Source organism: Suncus etruscus, chromosome 13 (assembly GCF_024139225.1).
Source record: "Suncus etruscus isolate mSunEtr1 chromosome 13, mSunEtr1.pri.cur, whole genome shotgun sequence".
NCBI classification, from domain to species: domain Eukaryota; kingdom Metazoa; phylum Chordata; class Mammalia; order Eulipotyphla; family Soricidae; genus Suncus; species Suncus etruscus.
Window position 1 is genome coordinate 12,816,392 of NC_064860.1, and position 22,164 is coordinate 12,838,555.

A 22,164-nucleotide genomic window follows, 5' to 3' on the forward strand; every position below is an offset into this window, starting at 1 on the left:
AGGAGATACCTTTTAATGCAGAACTCCAATAAATTCTGAATACTGCCAGGTAGTGACCCCAAAAACAAACACACAAAACTATACTGGAATTATTTTGCTAGCAGCAAGAAAACTACTTCCTTAGAATAGTGAAGTGGTCATAAAATGCATCCCCTTCTTTCCTGGTAAGCCTTTTAGGACACAACATTTGATCATGTAAGTCAGTGCACATAAAAGGGAACAAAATACTTTACATAATTCAAAGCTGACATTTGGGTCAAAGGGTCAACACAATATAGGTACTTCTTAGTCTTGAGTCAAATTTAGGGTATATAGCCAGATAAGGGTTAAAGCATCAATAAAATTCTAATATGAGTTCCATTCTTATAGATATTTAAAATTCCCATCAGTTGTTCACTCTTGCACCCATTTTACTCTAAGCCTATTCTGACACACCGAAATGTTATAAAGCGAAAGCAGCAAAAAGGGGTAGTGAGGCCTTGACATCAAGACTGATGCCTAACACCTCTTCTGTAGTTGGTATGCTCTTAATTACACACCACAAAAAATGTTGAAATTAAGCAAAGTTTGGTCCTTTTAAGGGCACATATTACATGTGCACTAATTGATACAAAGAAAAGGACTGGATATAAATTTGAAGAAAATGTCCTAATTATAAATATAGGTCTAATCATTATATATAACTTATCCCTATAAGAGATATTCTTTATTTCAAATATTGTTCTCAGAAGAATTCCTCTTTTTTTTCCTAATGGAAAACTTCATGGTCATGCTTACATGATAGTTTCAATAAAATTATATTCCATAACTGTTGTAGTTGTAAATATTTCAGGGGATTACTATGTTACTGGCCCTAACCTGATTGGAGATTGTACACTACCCTAGGGTGTGACCTGGCATTCTTCCCCCACCCTAGGGTAGTATCTGATTCTGCTTCCACCATTGGTTGGTATCTGATCCCACCATTGGGTGGTACCTGATTCTGGGGGATAAAAACAAGGGTCTGTGGAAGGTGAGAGGCTTTTTGCTTTTCTTTTTTTAAAGGTCCATGTAACTGGTACAGTAATAACTACAATGATTTCTCCCATAGAATCTGAGTCAATGACACCAGTGATTACTGATATACCCTTTATGTTGAGGGAACTTCTGCCAAGAATCAAACCCATAGTATCTGGGGGTGGCGGGCCCACAATGCCAGTTTCTAACATGTAAGGGCATGCTCCTGGGTAAATTGTAATGTCCTCTGGGCATAATATGTCTAATCCGGCACTCCCTGATAATGGAGTGAATTAATTCCCTTATCGTGATGAATTTTCTTGGGCTGGGCTTGGAAGGATTATTGTCTGTGAGCTTTGCCCCTGATTTGGAAGGGCCTGGGGGGAGGCCCTGTGGGAATTTCTCTGCATCTTGTATGTGTGTTCTTGAGGAGCTGAATTTATAAGGAAATGGCAATTTCTTTTGATATGCCCCTGTTTTCCACAATGGTAGCAGGAGATTTGCCTCCTGGGGACTGTGTTGAAACCTCTACTTAGGTTTTTATCAATGGATAAAATGGATCTGCAATCTTTCGCCCAGTGGTGATCCCTTTTGCATTTTGGGCAAAGACTTGGTTTACGGAAAGTGTCCTGTCCCTGAGGGGAGTAAGGCATCGTTCCCTTGGTAACTGGGAAGGTTTGTACTGAGTCTAAGTGAGGTGGGGGTTGGAGTTCTACATAGACATTCCAACAGGCATAAAGGTAATCATTCACATCTGCCTTTTCATTTAATGTATTCAATACTAACCTACAGACTGAATTTGCGTTATGATAAACCAAAGATTTTACTAGGAAGTTTCTCATCTCCTCATCTTCGACGTGTAACTTCAGAGCATCTTTAATCTTACCTACAAACTCTGCATATGACTCATAAGGGCCTTGGGTAATTATTAAAAAGTTTCCTCTACCAATGTTGTTAGAATCTATTTTTTCCCATGATGACAATGCAATATCCCTAATTAAATTTAAGATTTCTTTAGGTAAAGCTGCTTGTGTCTGAATATTTGCAAAATAATTTTCTGCAATCAATAATTCATACGATAGAGTAACACCTGCCACTTGCTTTTTCGTACCATCCAGGCTATATAATTTGGCTTTTACGCCTTCTGAATAGTACATTGCCCATTCAGTTCGCTGTTTAGATGACAGGCATATTTCAGCAATTCTTTTAAAATCATACAAAGTCCAAGATAAGTTATGACTCCAAAGTCTTAATAACTCCACCCTGTATGGCAATTTTGGCCCATATTCTTTACATGCTTTTTTAAACCAATCTAATTTTTCCATCTGATAGGGTACATAGTTAGAAACATTTACCCCGTGTAAAGGGGATGAGGCTGGATTAGCAAAATTACTCTGAATAGATCTCTGAGACCAAGCATGTGGTTCATCATCTGACTCTGCACTGCTGTGCAATTCAATTTTGTGAATAGAATGAGGCCTCCCTTCTGAAGTTAGCACTGGAGGTTGATCATTGTCTGAGTCACTACTGTCATGCGATTCGCTAGAATCAAGCTTAAATTTCCGACTGGTTTTTCTTCCAGCAAAAATTTCTATATTTTTGATGGTGGGGCTGGATTCGTCAGCCTGCACCTTGGTCTGAGTTTTCGTCAGATCAATTTCCTTATTATCCATACTGGTTTTAGCCTCACCATTTCTACACTTTCTATTTTCCAAATACCAGCCAATAACTATGCTCACAGTAATAACGTGAGCCAACACAGAAATTCCATAAACTATGATGGCTGGAGACAATGCAATTTTCATTTCAAATATAGACCATAACCATCCAACTGCAGTGATTATCTTTAGATCAAAACCAATTAGTTTTAAACAAAATGGAATAATCCAATTGTATACTAGAGAACCAATGAGGAAGAAAAAGGGTGGCAGAATCCACATGACTAATCATAGAAACCATTTAATGATCAGCAGAGGAAATTTCCAATGAAGTATTTCACTTACAGTTATTGAGGGTCCAGGTTCAGCCTGTTAGGGCGTCATTATGTTGCAAGTCAGCCCCTGAAGAGGTTGACTGATGGAGGGATGGAGGATGAGGCCTTTCTCTTCCAGCTCGGAGCACGCATCTGCCACCCTGTCTAGCTGACGGTTCTGAGGTGAAACGGCGGGTAAACAGCTCGCAGATAGTCAGGCTTGTGGAAATATTAGCTTTATTTGGTGGACAAGACTGAAGTCCAAAGTCTCAGCCTTAGTTCCAGCAAAAAGCCTCTCGCCTTCCACAGGCCCTTGTTTTTATCCCCCAGAATCAGGTACCAACAAATGGTGGGATCAGATACCAACCAATGGTGGAAGGAGAATCAGGTACTAACCTAGGGTGGGGCAGAATGCCAGGTCACACCCTAGGGTAGGGCACAATCACCAATCAGGTTAAGGTCAGTAACATTGTAAAACACTAAAATATTTACAAATACAACACATAACAATAAAATGCTTTGGAATTTTTATATGTATTGGCTATTCTACATTTAACTTCAAAATAAATCAGTGTTCTTAGTATAACTATTTTATAAAATAGATGATGAAGACTCAAAAGGTCCAGAATTAGCCCTAGCATCACATTGTGAGTCAAGATTAGGTGCTTAATTCTAGAATTTCAAATTGAAGTAATAATTAAAAATTATTTCAAGACTAGAGGGGTAGTACATTTGGTTGACACTTGTATGCTACTGGCCTTGGTTTGATCCCCAGAACCACATATTGCCTCCAGCACTGCCAGGAATGATTTTTTTGTTTGTTTTGGGGTCAAATCTGGCAGCACTCAAGGGTTAATTCTGGTTCTTTGCTCAGAAATTACTCCTGGCAGACTTTGGGGACCATATGTGACGCCAAAGTTGAAATTTCAGTTGGTCCTGGCTGGCCACATGCAAGGCAAACAACATACTCAATGTGCTATCACTCTAGCCCCAATATTTTACTTCTTTTTCCTATTTGAAAAAGTTATTTTGTTTGACTTATCATCTTACTTCCTATGTGCTTTTTCCCTTACTAGAATTTGTTCCTCTTAACACAAGAACTGTCCATCTTTTTACCCTGTGCCCTATAAACAGCAAATGCTCCTAATTGCAGAATTAAAAAAATAAGTGAAGTAGTCAGATTATTTTTACTTACAGGAATAATATAGACTCTAGAAAAATAACCACGTAAACCAAATGTAAGAAACTCAGAATGTTTATTGTAGCTGTGTATACAACAAATAAAGCATGGAAACAACAATAATTCCCATGAAGATATGACTCGATAAAGAAACCATCTATGTTATATATATATATACACAGTGGAAAATTAGTCGACTTTATGAAAATATAATTATTTTTTATATTAACATAATTTTTATTTTGATCATAGTGGCTTACATATTGTTTACAATAATATTTTAGGTACATATTTACATAAAATCAGGGGGGATTCCCATCACCGGTTTGTCTTCCCTACTCCTCCGTTTTTGTCCTACCTCCCATATCCTCTTCCCTCACCCCCAGGGCTGCTAGAATATGTGGTCCCCTCTGTACCTATCCTATTACTTTGTAGTCTTCCACCTGTTTGGTCCTGATGCCTCCCTTGTTTCCCCCTCTAATTGGGAGGCAGGAGTAGATAGTTCAAGTTATCTGGTTTTGTTTGAAGAGGAGAAAAGTAATAAACTGGGGTAAAAGTCTAATATGCTGAAAATAAGCAGAATTCTTCTAGAGGCTCTCACCATCAGTTTGAGAGATGAAGGAGAAAAAAAAGGTGAAACACTCCACCACTACGAAAAGAAGTGTCAAATATCTATTAAGGATTCCAACAATAATGCTAAGCACCACAAAAACAAAACAAAACAAACAAACAAACAAACAACGAAAAAAAACTGCCGTGGTCTTGAGATAAGCACCATGGCAGAGCACATAAAGAGGGAAAAGATGGGGCCGGAGAGATAGCATGGAGGCAAGGCGTCTGCCTTTCATGCAGGAGGTCATCGGCTCGAATCTCGGCGCCCCATATGGTCCCACGTGCCTGCCAGGAGCAATCTCTGAGCCTGGAGCCAGGCATAACCCCTGAGCACTACCGGGTGCTACCCAAAATCCTGAAGAAAAAAAAAAAAAGAGGAGAAAAAAAATAAGTATAAGTGAGGGCAACAACTTCAATAACCACACAAAAAACAAAGAAATCAACCAAAAATAGATAGGTAAATAAAAATAATAATAGTAGTACATGAAGATAAAAAGTAATATATGAAAAATAAACAATGTTTTGTGTTTGTTTGTTTTTTCCCTCCTGCCCAGGCCCAGTAAATATTGGGGTCATTCGAAAAGGGATTCACATGGCCTAAGAGATATGGGGTTCTTCCGTCCTTGGAGTATATTGTCTTGGGATCAACTATAGACTCTGTTTATGATCCTTTATTCTCCCGGTGGTGCATTTGTGGTGTTTGGGAGAAAATAAAATTATTTTATAGAATATAATAATGATAATTTTCCCACTTTGATGCAATATCATGGATCTGGAGAGTATCATATTGAGTTAAATCACTTAAAGAGAGGGGAACAGACTCAGAATTATTTCTCTTATATGTGGAATATAAAAACACTAAATTTTTGGAAAAAAGTCACATGTATCAAAAATATACGTGACTAATGAAGTATTTAATTTTCTGTTTACAGAATAAATCTCATAAGACTCCAGAGCATAAACCCTTTTTCTATTTCTCCAAAAGAGCAAACAGCTTGTCTAAAGGTACATCAAAAAGAAGTCCAGTATCTATTTTATTAGAGAAACACTAGTCAAAATACAATGGAGATATCATTTTTGGGGTACATAGAAGGATAATAAAGCCTTGAGCAGGAGTCCGATGTAAGATCAGCCAAACGCTATTAAGGCTTAGCTCTAGGACTTAGATCCAGTTTATTGAATTGGGGTCTTGCTAATCTGTTATTGCTTTGTGTCTCTCTAATCATCTGCAAGTAGTGGTTCTTCTTACTTGATTTTAATCTTCTTTCTACATGGACAACCCTATGTACTTGCCTGAGTCCCTGTCCTAAAAAAGGTTTCTTCTCATGATTTTGCCTTTTTTACCTGTATTAACTCTATTCTCTCAAGTCCAGGTTCTCCCCACAGTATAATATTGGTAAAAGCTAGATTGCATGTATGATTGCCAGTCAAACTGACCCAAGAATGGAAAAATTCACCTGCTATAGGACTCATACAGATATTGTGACACATCTATTCCAATGTTTCCTAGAATCCAGATCCATCTGACTCCTGATAGTCACAATTTGGTGACCAATCTTGTCTTTCAGCACTATGCTGTTGTTGTAGGCATGGCTTTCTAAACCTCAGTTCAGAGGCAGGATTTTGTTAAAACGTGGGAAAATGACTCATTCCACCTTTGGACAGCTCAGGCTAGAGTCAATCACAATATTGAACAGTGATTGTACACTACAATAACTCTGGGTACATATTGAGCAGGTCAATATCTTAGAGCAAAAATTGATATTATCTTACTAATCATGTTTCTTTTTATTGATCCCTAGGATCCTTCCTCCTTCAGAGAAAAGTAGTAGTACATTCAGAGAATGTGGTCTATTACGACCATCTCAATTCCTTATGCTCTGCAAACAGAAAAAGGGAGAGATGTCAGATGCCCTCGGTGGCATTGTTCCCAAACCTCCTGACCAAAGAGCACTGGTTATAAAACCTATCTATATTGCGTTGCTTCAGGGCAGCCCTCCATCCCCTTGCTCATGCTGAGCTTCTCAATTACCCCTGAACTATGTCCTGTTACCCTTCAAAACCCCCACACCTTAGACTTGGTTCGTATTAGATAAGAATTTGTCTGTTATCACCTTTTGAGTTCCCCTTCTGATTTTTGAATCTAAAACATAATAAATTAAGTTGCAAAGGAATCACACATCAATCAGTATGGATACCTAATGCCTAAGAAACTTTTTTAATTATAAGGTAACTTTCTTCCATTACTTTAAATCTAAATATCCTCACAAGGGCAGTGGATAACAATGCTGCCTAGTATCCTGGACTAGTTGCTGAAAGACTTCTTTTTAAATTTTTACTACTGAACTATGCATTAGCATTAGCGATCTTAGCAATTGAATGCATTCCCCTTTTTTTGGAAGTATTTTGCCCCATTGTTGACCCGAATAACAAAATTCAGAACATTCACCCTGTAGGCTTTGCTGACTTGTTGGGAATCCCTTCCTTTGGTTCTGGGTCCTTGAGGTTTTTCAATAGATTTCAGTCTGACTTAGACATTTCCTACTACTTCATGTCCCTATTCAGGTGCTAGTTGCTAAAGTCAACCCTGGATGAATAAGTCTGAAATAGGGGTTATGCGAGCATTCAGAAAACAAAGCAGACAGCAAGAGAAAAATATGGTTTATGAGGACTCCCAACCTATGGACTGAGAATCCTGATTTCCCTCTACATGAGATATCTCTTTCTCAAGAATAATGAATGTAAGAAAAAAAGTAGATAACAGGCAAATTCCTATCAAATGCTAACTAGACTAAGGGAATTTTCTGAAGCCTAACAAGACATATCTTGGGAAGATAAGTGAACATTGGTGAGAAGCTCAACATGAACTAAAAAAGTTGGGGTGCACTGGAGCAAGTGAATATACATGAGTATTATAAGCAGAACTCTCTGGTCAGGAGGTTCTAGAGCAGCATCACAGAGGGCATCCAACAGTATAACATTTCTTCAGATGTAAGAGAAAGTTTGGTTGGGCAAAATATTGGAGATTTTATTGATTTATCATGTATTGATTTATCATTTATTGATTTATCATTTTTGATCTATCATTTTATTGATTCAGAGCTATGTATGTGCATCTTTGATTACTATATTCAGTCATTTTTTATTACAAAGGGTTATAACAATACAACAATACAAAATAAAATATCAAACAAATAACCCGAAAAGCAACACAGCAATAAAGACAATACCAAACTATAACCATGGTCCTGAAATAAAAAAACAAAACAGAGCACAATAATAACAACAACAACTAAAATAATTAATTTGTGCCTTTTTGAATATGGGGAGATTAAAATGGAAATTCCCTTGACCTAAGAGATACAGGGTTTCTCTGCCCTTGATGTATACTGTCAGGGAAATAACTCCAGTATCCATAGAAGCTCTTTGACTCTATGTATGTCCTTTGTGATGTCTGAAAACTTTCCACTCAGTCCTGGATGTTAAACTCAGGCCTCTAACTTGAGATTTTCGTATTTGCACAGGCAAAAAATGGAGTCTTTATAGTTCTAGAAGTTCTATTCCATCACTGTTGTTTTAATCAATCTTTTGTATTTACTGATCTTGGTTATTGCACCAATATTAGGATGAAGCCTAGGATAGACTCTTTCATTACATTTCCAGAAGTTCTACTTGGTTGCATTGGTCTCCTTCAGACCTCTGGAATTATAGATACTTGTTGTTGTACAGATTGTAGGTCAACGCCTAGATTCTGTTCTTTTTAAATTGGTCCCTGGACAAGTTCTACTGAGTTATGGTTGTCACAGTCAGTCTTCTGTAGTTAGTGATCTTGACTTTTATACAGAGCAAAGCATGACATGTCTTGTTATTGCATCTTGGTGAGGTAAGTTAGATAAGCAGCTCTAAGAGCAAGTTGTTGCCATTTCCTCATTGTCAGGATGTCAAATTAAATCTGGCACTTGTTGGTGTGAGAGCAGTATTAAGAATGACCCAGAGGGAGTTTGGTATTTAGAGTTTTTGTGGAGATCTCTGTTGGTTCCATGGCTGAGATCTAAGATTTGCAGTCCTGGGTATCTATCCCCAAAATGGAATAATATTCATATCAAAATATGTATGTATTCCACTATTTATCATAGTACTCAATACAAAAGCCAACATTTGGTACCAATCTCAGTGCCCAACAACAGATGATTGGATCATGAAGTTTGGTATTTATACACAATGGAATAATACAAAGTAGTTAGAAATGACACAATCATGAACTTTTCAGCAACATGGATGAATCTACAAAAAAATTATGTTAAATGAAATAAGCCAGAAGAAGAAACATAAATACAGAATGATAGCATTTTTGAGGTATTGAGAATATACATCATATATACATATAATACTCCAAGAACAAAAACATTAGTCTAATAATAGGTTAGTAAGTCCAAGCACTGTAGTTGTCAGCATTTACTAGGGAGAAGTGTTCAAAACAAGTAGAAGAAAAGCAACAGAAAGTCTGGATTAACCACTTTTCCTTAAAGAAACAAGCAACAACGGAAACAACCATTTAGAGTGAACAGGTATGTAATCAGCCTTTTACTACAAGTGCCTATAATAATGTCTTAAGGAGCTTATACACAGATACAGGTGAAGAATATGATTGGAAGCCAGATACTCCAATGGCAACATTTCCTAACAATATTTTTTTGCCGTAATCATACTAGGTATAAAATCACCTCTCAGCTTCTCTGTCCACAGGAATTCTTGGATACAAAGTTTGGACACCCTAATTGGACACCTCTGTGTTCAGTCATACTAGACACCATATTCATTTTGAATTATGAAAATGTGTTGATAAAACACTCCAATAAACCCTTTTTCTCTAGTTCATGTCCTCTATTAGGAATTGAAGCATATGGTCATTCAGACCACTGAAACAGTCAAATGTGAACTGCAGAATTATTATTGGAACTACGCAAGAACACATTTGGAAAAATTAAGATTTCCATTCTCTCTTTCTCTCTTTCTCCCTACTTCTATCCTTCTCCCCTCTCTTCTTCTTCTTCTTTCTCCTCATCGACAATTCAATCTCTGTCAAAATAAAACCCCACGACTTGGGATAGTTGTCTCTTAGGAAAGGAAGCTCTATACATAGAATCAGTGGGCAATACTCCATAGGTTAGCCACCAACATAGGTAGGGGCCTCATTACCACATTGTTCAGCAGTACTCATGACACCAAACTTATGTGAATCCTGAACTAGCTCCAGCTATTACCTAACCCTGAACCTTCATATAACAAATCCCAGTAAGTTATCTACACGCTGAAACCTTCATATAGCAAGGCCCAAACCCCATCACTTACAAAATGCCTCACACACACTGGGAAAACCACTCCAAATACTACACGAACACACTCTATTTACTCAAATTATTAAATATCTTTTAGTTTATTTTTACACATTACCTATTTTTGCTATTCTCTCTCTCTTCTTATCTCTTGCTCTCCCTCCTTTCTTTCTTAAGCTATACCTCAGCTTATTATTTACGCCTAATTCACCAGTCCTTAAGAGATCAGACCCCATCCTATTAGGGTCATATCTCTAACAACAACCTAAAGAATAGATCACTAATGTATGTATTCATGTGGGCAAGAGTACATAGAAAGAGGACTCTATGAGATCCAAACCTAGAATTGCAAAAAAATTTATGGTCTTTAGTGTATAAAGCCCCTTCTATATACTATCCTTCTCCCTCAGAAATCCTGATATCCATACCCCCCAATTCCAATTTGATAGTCCCGACTTAGTTAACACTCATTACTCTTAGTTCTTAACCCATTACATAACAAGACCACCCTCCTGCCCATTAACCATTCATCCAAATCCCAAGCGAAAGGAACCCAATCAGCCCCACATCTCATATCCTGGCAAAAAATTACAGCCAATACTCCTGCTGACTCACTCTGTGCCTTAGTTCTCACCCCTCTCTATGTGGAGCTGCTGCTTGATACCAAATTCAGCCCCAAAAGGACCCCAGTGCAAGAATTTGTTCTGAGCCCTTCTGCTGCAAGCATTTCTCAAACTCAACAAGACCAGGGTGTGTATTGAAAGTCGCTACCCTGGATTCCTCCCCCATAAATATATTCTAATAATACAACGGGAAAGCCTAAATTTCCTTTATAAATTTATAGACATTTATAATACTAGCCTCTTAACATGTTTATTCCCCAAATGCAAAAGAGCCTCCAGCATCACTTTTGTTCCTGTAATTACCTTTTTTATAACTCATTTTTATATGTATTTATATGCATTATTGTATATATATATACACACATATATATAGATGTTATTGCCTTTTTTTGTTTTTCTTTCTCCCTTAACTTCACCTGCTTTGGTTCTGCTTGTCACAAAATCTTATAAAATGTTCTGCAATGGGATATAAGCTCAGATCAAAACCAGGTCATAAGAAATGATGGAGCCTGACCACTCTCTTCCCCCACAAAATTGCAACCAGCAATAGAATATAACACCATTCTTTTGCAAAGACACACTAAAATAGGGAAAATTTTACATATAGGAACAAGCTCCTTATCTACTAAGTATAAGAACTCCTACATTTTAATAGTACAGGGGCAACCTCCTTCCTTGGACCCTATGTTGAATTGACAGTGATTGTCCAACCCCTGAGGAAAATCTTCAGAACAATCCTTGATTTTTTTTGGTTGATATTGCTTCTTGAAGTATTCTATACTATTTTTGTGGATATCATCATTCTGAGTAGGATGTGTCTTAGAGACATTTTACTTAGGTCCCTTTAAACTGGGACCCATTGAATCTCTTATAATTTTGATGGAAACAACCTCAACTCTGGAAAGTTAACAGTGATCATACCATTAATTATTAATTCTATATTATAATTTCTATTCTTGTTTTCTTATTATTCCCAATAATTCTTGTGTTATTCTTAGGAATTCTTAACGGATTCTGTTGTGTGCTAAGCCATTAATTTTAAAGATTTTTTTACATCTTCTTCATCTTATTTTGATCATAATGATTTTTTCCTCAGTTACTTGCTCTTAACTCTACTGCTGAGGCAATTCAGGTGTGATCTATTTCACATATAATACTCTTTTTTTTTTGTTTTTTGTTTTTTTGGGCCACACCCGTGACGCTCAGGGGTTACCCTGGCTATGCGCTCAGAAGTCGCGTCCTGGCTTGGGGTACCATATGGGACGCCGGGGGGATCGAACCGCGGTCCGTCTCCTAGGCTAGCGCAGGTAAGGGCAGGCACCCTTACTCGAGCGCCACCCGCCCGGCCCCCATATAATACTCTTATTTCTGTCACTTATGCTCTAATATACTGTTGTGTTTTTTTTACTTTATTTTTCGTCTTTTTTAAATGGGTTTGGGGTGTTAGGTCCACGTGGATGATAATGTATCCCCATAAACACTAATCTGGAAACACCCAGTGCTGTGCAGACATGACACACAGCCACTCTGGTCCCCACCTCCACAGACAGTTGGTTGATTATTTTCAAACTCTTTGTTAGGTCAGTACCAGGGAGTTATGATGACATCAGAGACTCTGGAGGCCGTGATAGGAGGGTCCCAGAACCCCAGATTCTGGCAGTTGCTGCTGGGCAACAGGAGCCTCTGGTCTGAGACCAAAGAGTCTCTAACATTTATCTAGGTGGAAGGAGCCTTGTAGCCTTCAACTTCTGAAAAGGAGCACTAGGCCTTGGGATAACCGGAGCCACATGGTGAACAGGGAGCAGGAGCTGGGCCCATGAGCTTCAGAGCCCAGAATAAGCAGTTTCAGGGATCCCGCTGGGTCTGGAACTGGAGAAAGAGTTGTTTGGGCCCTCCAGGTACCTACTGGGGACATGAACTGGGGGGCTCAGTCTGGATCAAGGTTTAGGTAGGAGGTCAGGGTTCAGTGGGGTAGGTGGAACAGGTGGACATTTGAGACATGATTCGGGGAAAATACATGAATGTCTCAGGGGCTGATATTCCTCTAAGATCATGGGACGAGGAAGAGACTGATGCAAATTCACGAACAATGCTTGTTCTCTTCTCCCTCAGAACACTGGTGGGGACACCAAACCCTCGTCCTGTTGAGGGCCGCAAGAGGAGGAGAGAAGAGGAAGAAACTGAGGAAGATGAGGGAGAAGGAGGAAGAGGCAGGAGGGGAGATGACAATGATGATTACTACTCCAGACCTGGAATATTGACATCCTCACCCGTCAATTATTCTCTCGGGAGGTGCCAGAAGAGGGTGGAGGAGGATGAGGAGGAGGGGAGACGACAATGAGGATGACAACTTCCAACCCTGGAGTATGGGACATCCTCAACCATGAAGTAATGTCTGGGGAAGACCAGCTGGAAGCCGAGGAGGGGGTCCCGCAGAAAGCCCCAGGAAGAGGGAGGGCGATACAGCACAGGAGGGGGCTCCCAGAGTACCACATCGCCTTCGTCAGACTGCTTAGTAAGAGCCCTTGAGACCTGACCTGGACACCTGGGGGGTCCCGGACTGCTCCCTGGGGGGAGAAGGGTGAATTGGGCCATGGCTTTTTCAGGCTTCCCTGGGGACCTGGGAGCCCTCACTGGGGACCCCACAACCCTGTCTTTCTGCAGCTGACCCAGTGGGTGAAGAGTTTCCGTGTCTGGGACCAATACCTGGAGGGTGTCCGACAAGGTGAATGCTGGGGTCTTTTCCCTTCTGAGTAACACCCACCCCAACTCCCTTACCCCTGGTGTCCCTTCTGCTGGCCCAGTGTCCTGGGACCTTTTCTGCTCTTTCAGGGCTGCTGAGTGAAACTTGGGAGAATAGGGGCTGGGGCGAGGGAGGTGAGTCAAAATCCCTGAATCTGGGGCCTAGCCTGATCTTAGGCATAGGGCGAGCTCTGCTTCCTCCAGGACCTGGGCATTCCCAACTTCCCTGAGCTGTGCCTGGGGTCCCTGTCTGGTCCGCAGGATTTCAATGTTCTATCCCCAAGTCCGCCTCCCTCTTCTGCCCCACATGGCCCCTTCTATTTACGCCTCCTGACATTCCTGTGTTTCCCCAGTACCAGCTGGGCCATGGTTGTGGCCTATTTTAAGCGCTTTGGGCTCTTCGGATTTGAGCTGAGACCCCATTCACTTTTTCTTGGCACTGTGAGTTCATGTCCAGGGGAGCCCTCACACCCACCCTGGGACCTGCAGCCCCTCAGCCTGGCCCTTGCAGGCAGGACATGTGATCCCGTCCCTGGGTGGGCTCGTGGAACTGGGGAAGACAGACAAAGGGAGGTGGGACCACTCCTGCCTCTCACAGCGTGTCCCATGTGCAGGTATATGGCCAACAACATGGATGAAGAACACCAGGAGGCCAGAGAGACCCTCTTCGACCTCCTATATGGCAGCAGCCGCCTGCAGCTGCCCCAGTTCCACCGCCAGCGCCTAAGGCTGCTGCGCTCCATGCACTGGTGGACCATGGTGAGCAGCGACGAGTGTGAAGAGGTAGGTGCACATGGGGCTGGGCATTTCAGGAGCAAGGGATGGCTGTTCCCACAGCAGTGGCCCAAGGAACAGACCCACATCTCTTGTGTCCCCAGATCCAGGCCTTCGATCCTGATCTCTGGGTTTGGAGCCGGGACAACACGCAACAGACCTAGAGCTTTACACAGGACCCTCCGAGGCTGGTAAGTGGGGCCCTAGTGCTCCTCAGCTTCTATTCTGGGGAACCCTCCTCTGAGGCTCAGCCTCTCACACACAAACAGGCACCCATCTCAGTCCACCTCTGGGCCCCAACACTCATGTTCCTTCCCTGGTATGATGGGGCCAGGACCTGTTGTTGGGCTCATTCCTAGATCTAGTCGATCCATTTGACTTAGTGGCCGATCCGGAGGGTGTGGGCCTCCCCCCAGGCAGGGAGTTTTCGCACCTAATACTGCCAATACCCATTTGATCCTTCCTAGTCCTGCCCAAACACAGAGTCCTCTCCAAGGACTGTCATTCATCCCTGGGCCCTGCATGAGCGCCATCCCCTTTCTCCGGAAATGACCTCCCTCCCTGCTTCCTCTAATCACCATCTGGGATGCCCAGCACCAAGTTTCCCAAACTCTGCCTGACAGTATACTCTTGGGACTCTCTGAGGACCCTTCTGTTCAAGGGGGGATGCTAGTCGCTGGGACACTTCAGTGGGCTGTGCAAGACAACACACATTCCTTTCCTCATTTCCTTGAACTTCCATGACTTGGAAATTTGCCCGTTTTTCAGGTCCCACATGAACATGGGAGTCCAGCATGTGAAAGACCAATGCCAGCATTGCACGTACCCGCACCATCAAGCCCCATGGGAGGAGGAGGAGAAGGAAGGTGCCAGCCGGGCAAGGACAACTGTCCCAATCGGGTGCACTTGCTGAGAGTCCCACTGTGCCAGCCTTGATGAATGCTGTTACTTTCTTTGTGGAATTGAGAGAACATATTTTTTAGAAAGTGTGGACACTTGAATATTTGAATATTTAAACACCCTTCAATGACCATAACTGTGAAGAATGCCATGATTCTATTTCTCTAAGGCACAGGGTGTTTGAGAGCTCGTTGCTCCAGTAAAGTTCATTTTGTTTTATTGTTCATAAGAGTCTGCGTTTTCATTGGCCTATTTCTTTTATTTTTTTATTTATTTATTTATACCTATTCACATGTAACATTAGGGAGGGGTGTAAAGGGGAGGGGCCGAGAAGAAGTAGAGCAAATCAGAAAGGAAAGAGTAAAGGAAGGGAGGGAGGGAGTGAATAGTAGGGGAGAGGATGGAGGGAGGGAGGGTGGGAAGGAGAGAGGAAAAAGAGGAGGGAAGGAAGGAGGAGGGACGGAAAAAGGAGAGAGGGACGGAATTAAGAAAAAGGGAAGAAAGGAGGGAAAGGAGGAAAGGGGAAAGAAGGAAGAAAGAAAGGGAAAGAAAGAATAGAGAGGGAGACAGATAGGAAGCTCATTGGCCTATTTCAAGGAAACCTGTTTCTGAATACTTTGGGTGCTTTTTCAGAGAAGGGGAAGCTGAGGGCAGACAGGATGGGACCAACCTCGATCCCCCAGAGAGCTAAATCCTGGCAAGCTCTGTCCTGTGGAGCATCTGGGCTCAGCGGGGAACAGGTGACGCCCCAGTTCTGGGACTCAGGACTAGAAGATTCATGTTTGGGAGGGGATCAAGACATGATTAGGGAGCAGTTTGACTCTATATTCAGGGGTCACTATTGGTCCCTGCCTGATGTTCAGGGCCTAATGGTTGTGGGGTGAACCCAGGAAGGAGGATGTAAGGCAAATGTCCTCCATCCCAAATGCTATTTCACCTTTGGGTACCCAGTGTGGCTCTGAATCAGACACTCTGAGTGTGTTTGGAGCAGTGCCTGTGGAGTGCCATGATTCCTGAGCCTACAGCACTTGAGGTGCTCCCCATGTGGCCTGTGGGAGGCCTCTGTTCAGATCCTGACACTGAGTCTCTAGCAACTCTTCCTGTGTTCCGGTTCTGAAAATTCCCCAACTGATCCTAGGAACAACAACTGAAGGACCCTTGAGCAGGACTGAAATGGCTTTGGGCTCTGAGGAAAGAGGACGGAACCTAAGAGGGGCCTGAGCAGTAGGGGTGGGAGATGCAGGCTGACATTCCCCTGGACTGGTTTGCTCATCCCCAGGTGTCTATGCTGCTCTTTCCAGCAGTGGGAGTCCAGGAGAGCTGACTCAGTGCTTGGAGAGTTAAAAACATGGTCTCCAGTGTCCCTGCAGTATAAGCCAGAGACTACAGGAGCCCTGGAAACCTTAGAGCAGCTGGGGAGTGAAGGATGTGTCCCACCATTCATCCCCAGATGCTCTGGTATAACAGGTACTGTGGAGATTCTGGCTGTAATCAAAAGCCAAACAAAAGGGTGTCATGGGATATCCCCCACCCCAATTCATACCCTCTGGCTCTTGCTCCCCAGGCCATTCTCCAGAGCTGGAGCATACTCTTGTGTTTTATTGGTTGTCTATTCCATGATTTCTTTGAGATCTTTAAATATCCTCAACATTTCTCTCTAACTTCCTTATCACTAATGTTATATTACTGTTTATTACTGGTTTTGTCTTTAGGGCTACCATCTTTGCTCACTAAGTATGATAGGTTTTTGCATTGCTTTCTCATTGTTACTTTTGTACCCTGGAGGGTTTTCTGTGTAAATTATTTATTGTATGGTTAGGTGACTCAGTGTAAGGTATCTTCGTATGTTCATGGTCAGATATGAAGAAGTGAAGGAAAACAGGACCACATTAGTGGGTGCATGCATGTTTCATGGTGGTTCCTGACCTTAGAAAAGGGTGTGTAATGATAGTACTGCATAACAAGCAAGACCAAAATATCATTATTCTTTAGTTTCTTGAGACAGGGTCTGATTGAAAGCAAGCCAAGGTGGCTAACAGCCTTCTCCTTCATGAGAGCTAACATCTGGGGTAAATGGTGATCTTAATTGAGATACTATTTCCAGAAAGGGGAAGATGATAAGCAGTAGCCCCACTGCCTTATAGTAGTATGCCAAATCAAATAATTTTTCATAAGGTCTCAAAACATATTTCTGAGCCTAAGTCTTCTGATTTAAATTTAATATACCACAATATTTAAAACCATGTGAATGACTCTTTTTTTGGTTATTTCTTTTCCTTTTTTTGGTTATTTTGAACCACACCCAGTGATACTCAGGGGATACTCCTGGCTATGTGCTCAGAAATTGCTCCTGGCTTCGGGGATCATATGTGATGTTTGGGAATGAACTACGATCTGTCCTGGGTCAGCATAGAAAATACCCTACCACTGCTCCATTGCTCTGATCCCGTATGACTATTTCTAACATAAGTGGATATTTTCCAATTAAGTTCATACATCAAATCACTAGAAAAGGTTGAACAATAACAGGAAATAGATTTTTCAATTTTATAATATGAATTATAAATTTTTATTAATAAATGTCTAAAATATACTCTGTAATGTCTCAAAAAACTATCATCAAAGTCTCTCCACATCTGTTAAGTTGCTGCCACATTTGAAAGTTAAACAGATTAAAAATTAAGAAAAATGAAAACACTGGAAGATTTTTGTGTATTCTTTATTTTTAAAGATATAATGTATAGAAGTATAAAAAATACATCATAAACTACAACATATATTAAAATTTAAGGTACTTAATGTAATCACTTCTTGGCCTTTTGGCTAAGATCAAGTGTAGTATCTATTCTTATCAGTTTAATATCTGATACGTCCTCTATCCGAGGACAATATATTAAATGAATTTTTGGAGCTGGAGTCGGAGGAGGAGCTTGTTTTGTCCGCTCAGCGCATAGACCTGGTATTGTAGTACCACCAGGAACGGTGCACCTCCCCTATTTTCTGGTGTCTGTAAGAAAAGAACTTATTTTCTTATTTCCTTTGTAGCCTAGTCTTTCTCTTCTGCTTCGCATTTTCAAATACTTGCAGTCTTTTTGGGGCAGTGGGATTTAAGGTACCTTGTAGTTTTAAGTTCTGTATTTCTGTTACCTTATGGTTCCAGGTGAAGATTCCTAGGGTAAGTGAACAGGAACCTTAGAGTCCCATTTTACCCTTCGTTTTCTGGCCTTCTGCTTCATGGTGTTTGTGACTCATCCAGAGTCCATTACCTTGGTGGGAGAGGTTTGAGAAAGGGTTGCTAATGTGCTCTGCATTTTTCTTAATTTATGGTTAGATTACCAGGGTGAGCAGGAGCCCCTTGCAGTTCCCATCACATTCTCATTCTTTTGTTTGTTTTTTTGTTTGTTTATTTATTTATGTATTTTGTGGCTTGGGGTACATTATGGTTCTTGGGAATGGAACCGAGGTCTGCCCTTGATCACCCACGTGCAAGGTAAACAACCTAATTACTCCTGCACTATCGTCCTGCCCCTTACATGTTGTCATGTTTTCTGGAAGTCTGGGCATCTTGCAAATGCTGAAGGCCAAAGGCCTCGCTCTGGCAGTGTCATAGGTCCCACTGCAGCTGTGCCACCCTGGTTCAGCACTCAGAAGCGCTCAACCAACCTGTCCAAGTGGTCAACTTAGATCCTGCCGCTGAATACTTCAAATCCTCAGTGATGGCCATGACATCCGGAAACTGACCGAGGTGGACAATGTGAAGGAGGATGAGTCTCTGCAGATTAGGCCCGGTTTGGTATTTTGCATGGAGTACTTTGCCAGCAACTTCAACTGACTCGGTGGCTCGAGGACTGTCTGGTCATGTAGAGGATGGCTGCAACTTTTTTGACTGTCCAGGTCAGATCGAGTTATATACTCACCTGCCTATGATGACAAAGCTGGTTCAGCAGCAGGAACATGTGGCAGTTCAGTGTCTGGAGTGTTTTCCTTGTTGATTCTCAGTTTATGGTAGAGTCGTTCAAGTTTATTTCTGGCATCTGGGCAGCCTTGTGTTCTATGGTATTGCTTGAAATTCCCCAAGTTAACATCAAGACAAAAATTAATTTGCTGAGTTCTTAAGAAAGCTAAAAAGGAAATTGAGAAGTTTCTAGTCCCTGATATATATATAAAATAAAAGTATTTGGTGAAAATTCTTTTTAGTTAGTTTGTTTGTTTCGTGGTCAGACCCAACAGCACTCAGGGGGGTTAGTCCTTGCTCTATGCTCAGAAACAGCTCTGGCAGGCTTGGGGGACCATATGGGATGCCGGAATTTGAACCACCAATCTTCTGAAAGTAAGGCAAACACCCTACTTCCATGCTATCTCTCCAGCCCCCAAGTGAAAATTCTTTTTTTTTTTTTTCTTTTGGTTTTTGGGCCACACCCAGTAACGCTCAGGGGTTACTCCTGGCTATGTGCTCAGAAGTTGCTCCTGGCTTGGGGGACCATATGGGACACTGGGGGATCGAACCGCGGTCTGTCCAAGGCTAGCGCCGGCAAGGCAGGCACCTTACCTTTAGCGCCACTGCCCGGCCCCCAAGTGAAAATTCTTAATGTCAAAATTCACTCACAAAACTTTATTTTTACTAGTATAAATGAACAAAAACAAATCAGTGTTTTTAGATATAGTTATGCAATAACATTATTTTATTGAGGGGGAAGTTATGTACAGTTTGACATATTCTTTTCACATTGCTGGATCATAGTGAGTAAGTAAGAAATGAGGAATAATATTTCAGAAAGAGAAACTAATGTGCAAAGGTCACAAGTTGGGAAAAAACATGTAAATCTTGATGGCCTGCTCCAGGTTGGTATGGTTATTTGAGTATAAATTATGGAATACCAGCTGAACAATCCAAGATGTTAATTATAGCCAAAATGCTTCTGAAGGGAGAGTCAAAGTGAAAATAAAATGATTGAAGGAAGAGATATAAATACTGTTTATAATCATTAATTTATAAACTTAAATGGGCACTACAAAATGCTATGTTTATATTTATGAATCAATATACAATGGCACGATAGTGCATTCCATATTTGATCTCTTACCTAACTCATTCAATGAGGGAATCCAGTAGAAGTAGAAAGATATATAAATGCAAAAGACAGAAGAAGGAGAAAAACATGAAGTGATTCCATGTTGAAGCTGCTAACACAACTTCTCTATACTTTGAGAGAACTAGTCATATCAAGTAGCACAGAAAAGTGGGAGGAAGGGGACAGATAGAGATTATGAAGAGAAAATGGTAGAGAGTCTGAGGTATTTTGTTGTTGGTCAAGTTGAAGTAATTTTTTTCATCAAAAAATTTTCAAGTTCACATCTTTCTAACCAGTTTACATAACAATAAAAATAAAAAATCAATATTGGATAAAATAAGAAAGGTCTCTGTCCTTTGTTCCAAAGCTTAATTTGTGCAAATAGCTAATGTTAGTTTTAATTGGTGAATGGAATGCTATCATTAGTATTCTAGTTTTATAAAATTATCATTTATCTATATGATTGTTTCAATAAAATTATATTGCATAACAATAAAATTGTATGAAATTTTAATATGTATCAGCTATTCTACATTTAAACTTCAAAATATATCCGTGTTCTTAGTGTAATTATTTTATAAAATAGATGATGAAGAATCAAAAGGTCCAGAATTTGCCCTAGCATCACATTGCTGAGTCATGATTAGGTGCTTAATTCTAGAATTTCAAATTTAAACTAATAATTAAAAATTATTTCAAGACAAGAGGGGTAGTACAAATGGTTGACACTTGTATGCTGCTGGCCTTGGTTTGATCCCCAGCACCACATATTGTCTCCTGAGCACTGCCAGGAGTGATTCTTAAACACAGTACAAGAAATAATCCCTGAGCACAATCAGATATGGCCTAATCCTCCCCCAAAAGTACTCTTGAAAATTACTTTCTCCTAAATATCCTTAACATTATCTGTAATATCATTTAACTCAGATATTATTATTTATCATATGTATTATGATCCAATGAGATTACCACTATTTTTTGAAAAAAAAAAAAAAAAGAAGAAGCTGATGATCAAAGTTTAGCCAGTTGTCTTTAGTAATCCAGCTGGTCAGTGGGGAAATTAAGGTGATACAAATTTATGCCAGAATATTTGAACTAGTTAAAATTCTTTCAACATTAGCAAGTGATCTTTCAATTATGAATAAAACTTGCAAAAATTACAATTAACCCATGTGGAAAAATTAGATAATTTGGGAGCTAATGCTACAGTTTAGTTAAAGGACTTCTTTCTCATTGCTTTATAAGTGTTAGGAAGTGGTTTAAGAATTGTTTTGGCTATGAATCAATAAATATAAAATAGATCATTCAAATTTGACATTGTGCACTGTATTTTGCAATTTCTGCCAGAATGCACAGCTTTTTATACAACCATTTTAAAAAATATAACTGCTTCAGTTAACAAAAGAAAACTCAAAATCATAGAATGGATTAAGTATATACTTATATATCAAATTTGTGTAAATAAGTCTTATCTATAAATAGTTAAGTGTTCATGACTTTATCATATAATTAGCATATATGTCCATGTGTGAACGTGCATATTCACTTTATTCATTGGAGCAGGCAGAAAGTTTAAAGAAGTCAAGTCTAGGTACACTTAAGAAGTAAAGAATTAACCAATTACTGAAACAATTTTATTCAGGGAAAATGTATTTAAAATATAATGTACCAGAGGAGACCAAATATGACACAATAAGAAGAGTTCATTGTGCAAACTCTCATCACAAACCTACACCAAGGAATGGATTGACTAACGAACTCTTAAAGATTTTCAAGAGAATAAATCACCAGATCCGGCCATCTCCTCCCCAATCACACTTGCCCTTCCCCCAGCATATGAGCCTACTATGGAATTTTGAAGTAAAGAGATAGGTAACAAGAGCACAGGGAAGGGCAAGAGGCTTAGAGCACTGTAGATCTTCATGAATCCCCATTAAGCTAGGAAAGGTTTTTTGTT

General features: G+C 40.4%; 1 non-coding gene across 1 annotated transcript; it reads left to right on the forward strand.

The window, feature by feature from the left end:
• The first annotated feature begins 17,938 nt into the window (after positions 1 to 17,938).
• On the forward strand, positions 17,939 to 18,128 carry LOC126026505 (U2 spliceosomal RNA). The gene has a single exon (XR_007501750.1). It is a non-coding gene; the product is annotated as a U2 spliceosomal RNA (small nuclear RNA).
• Positions 18,129 to 22,164: the final 4,036 nt, after the last annotated feature.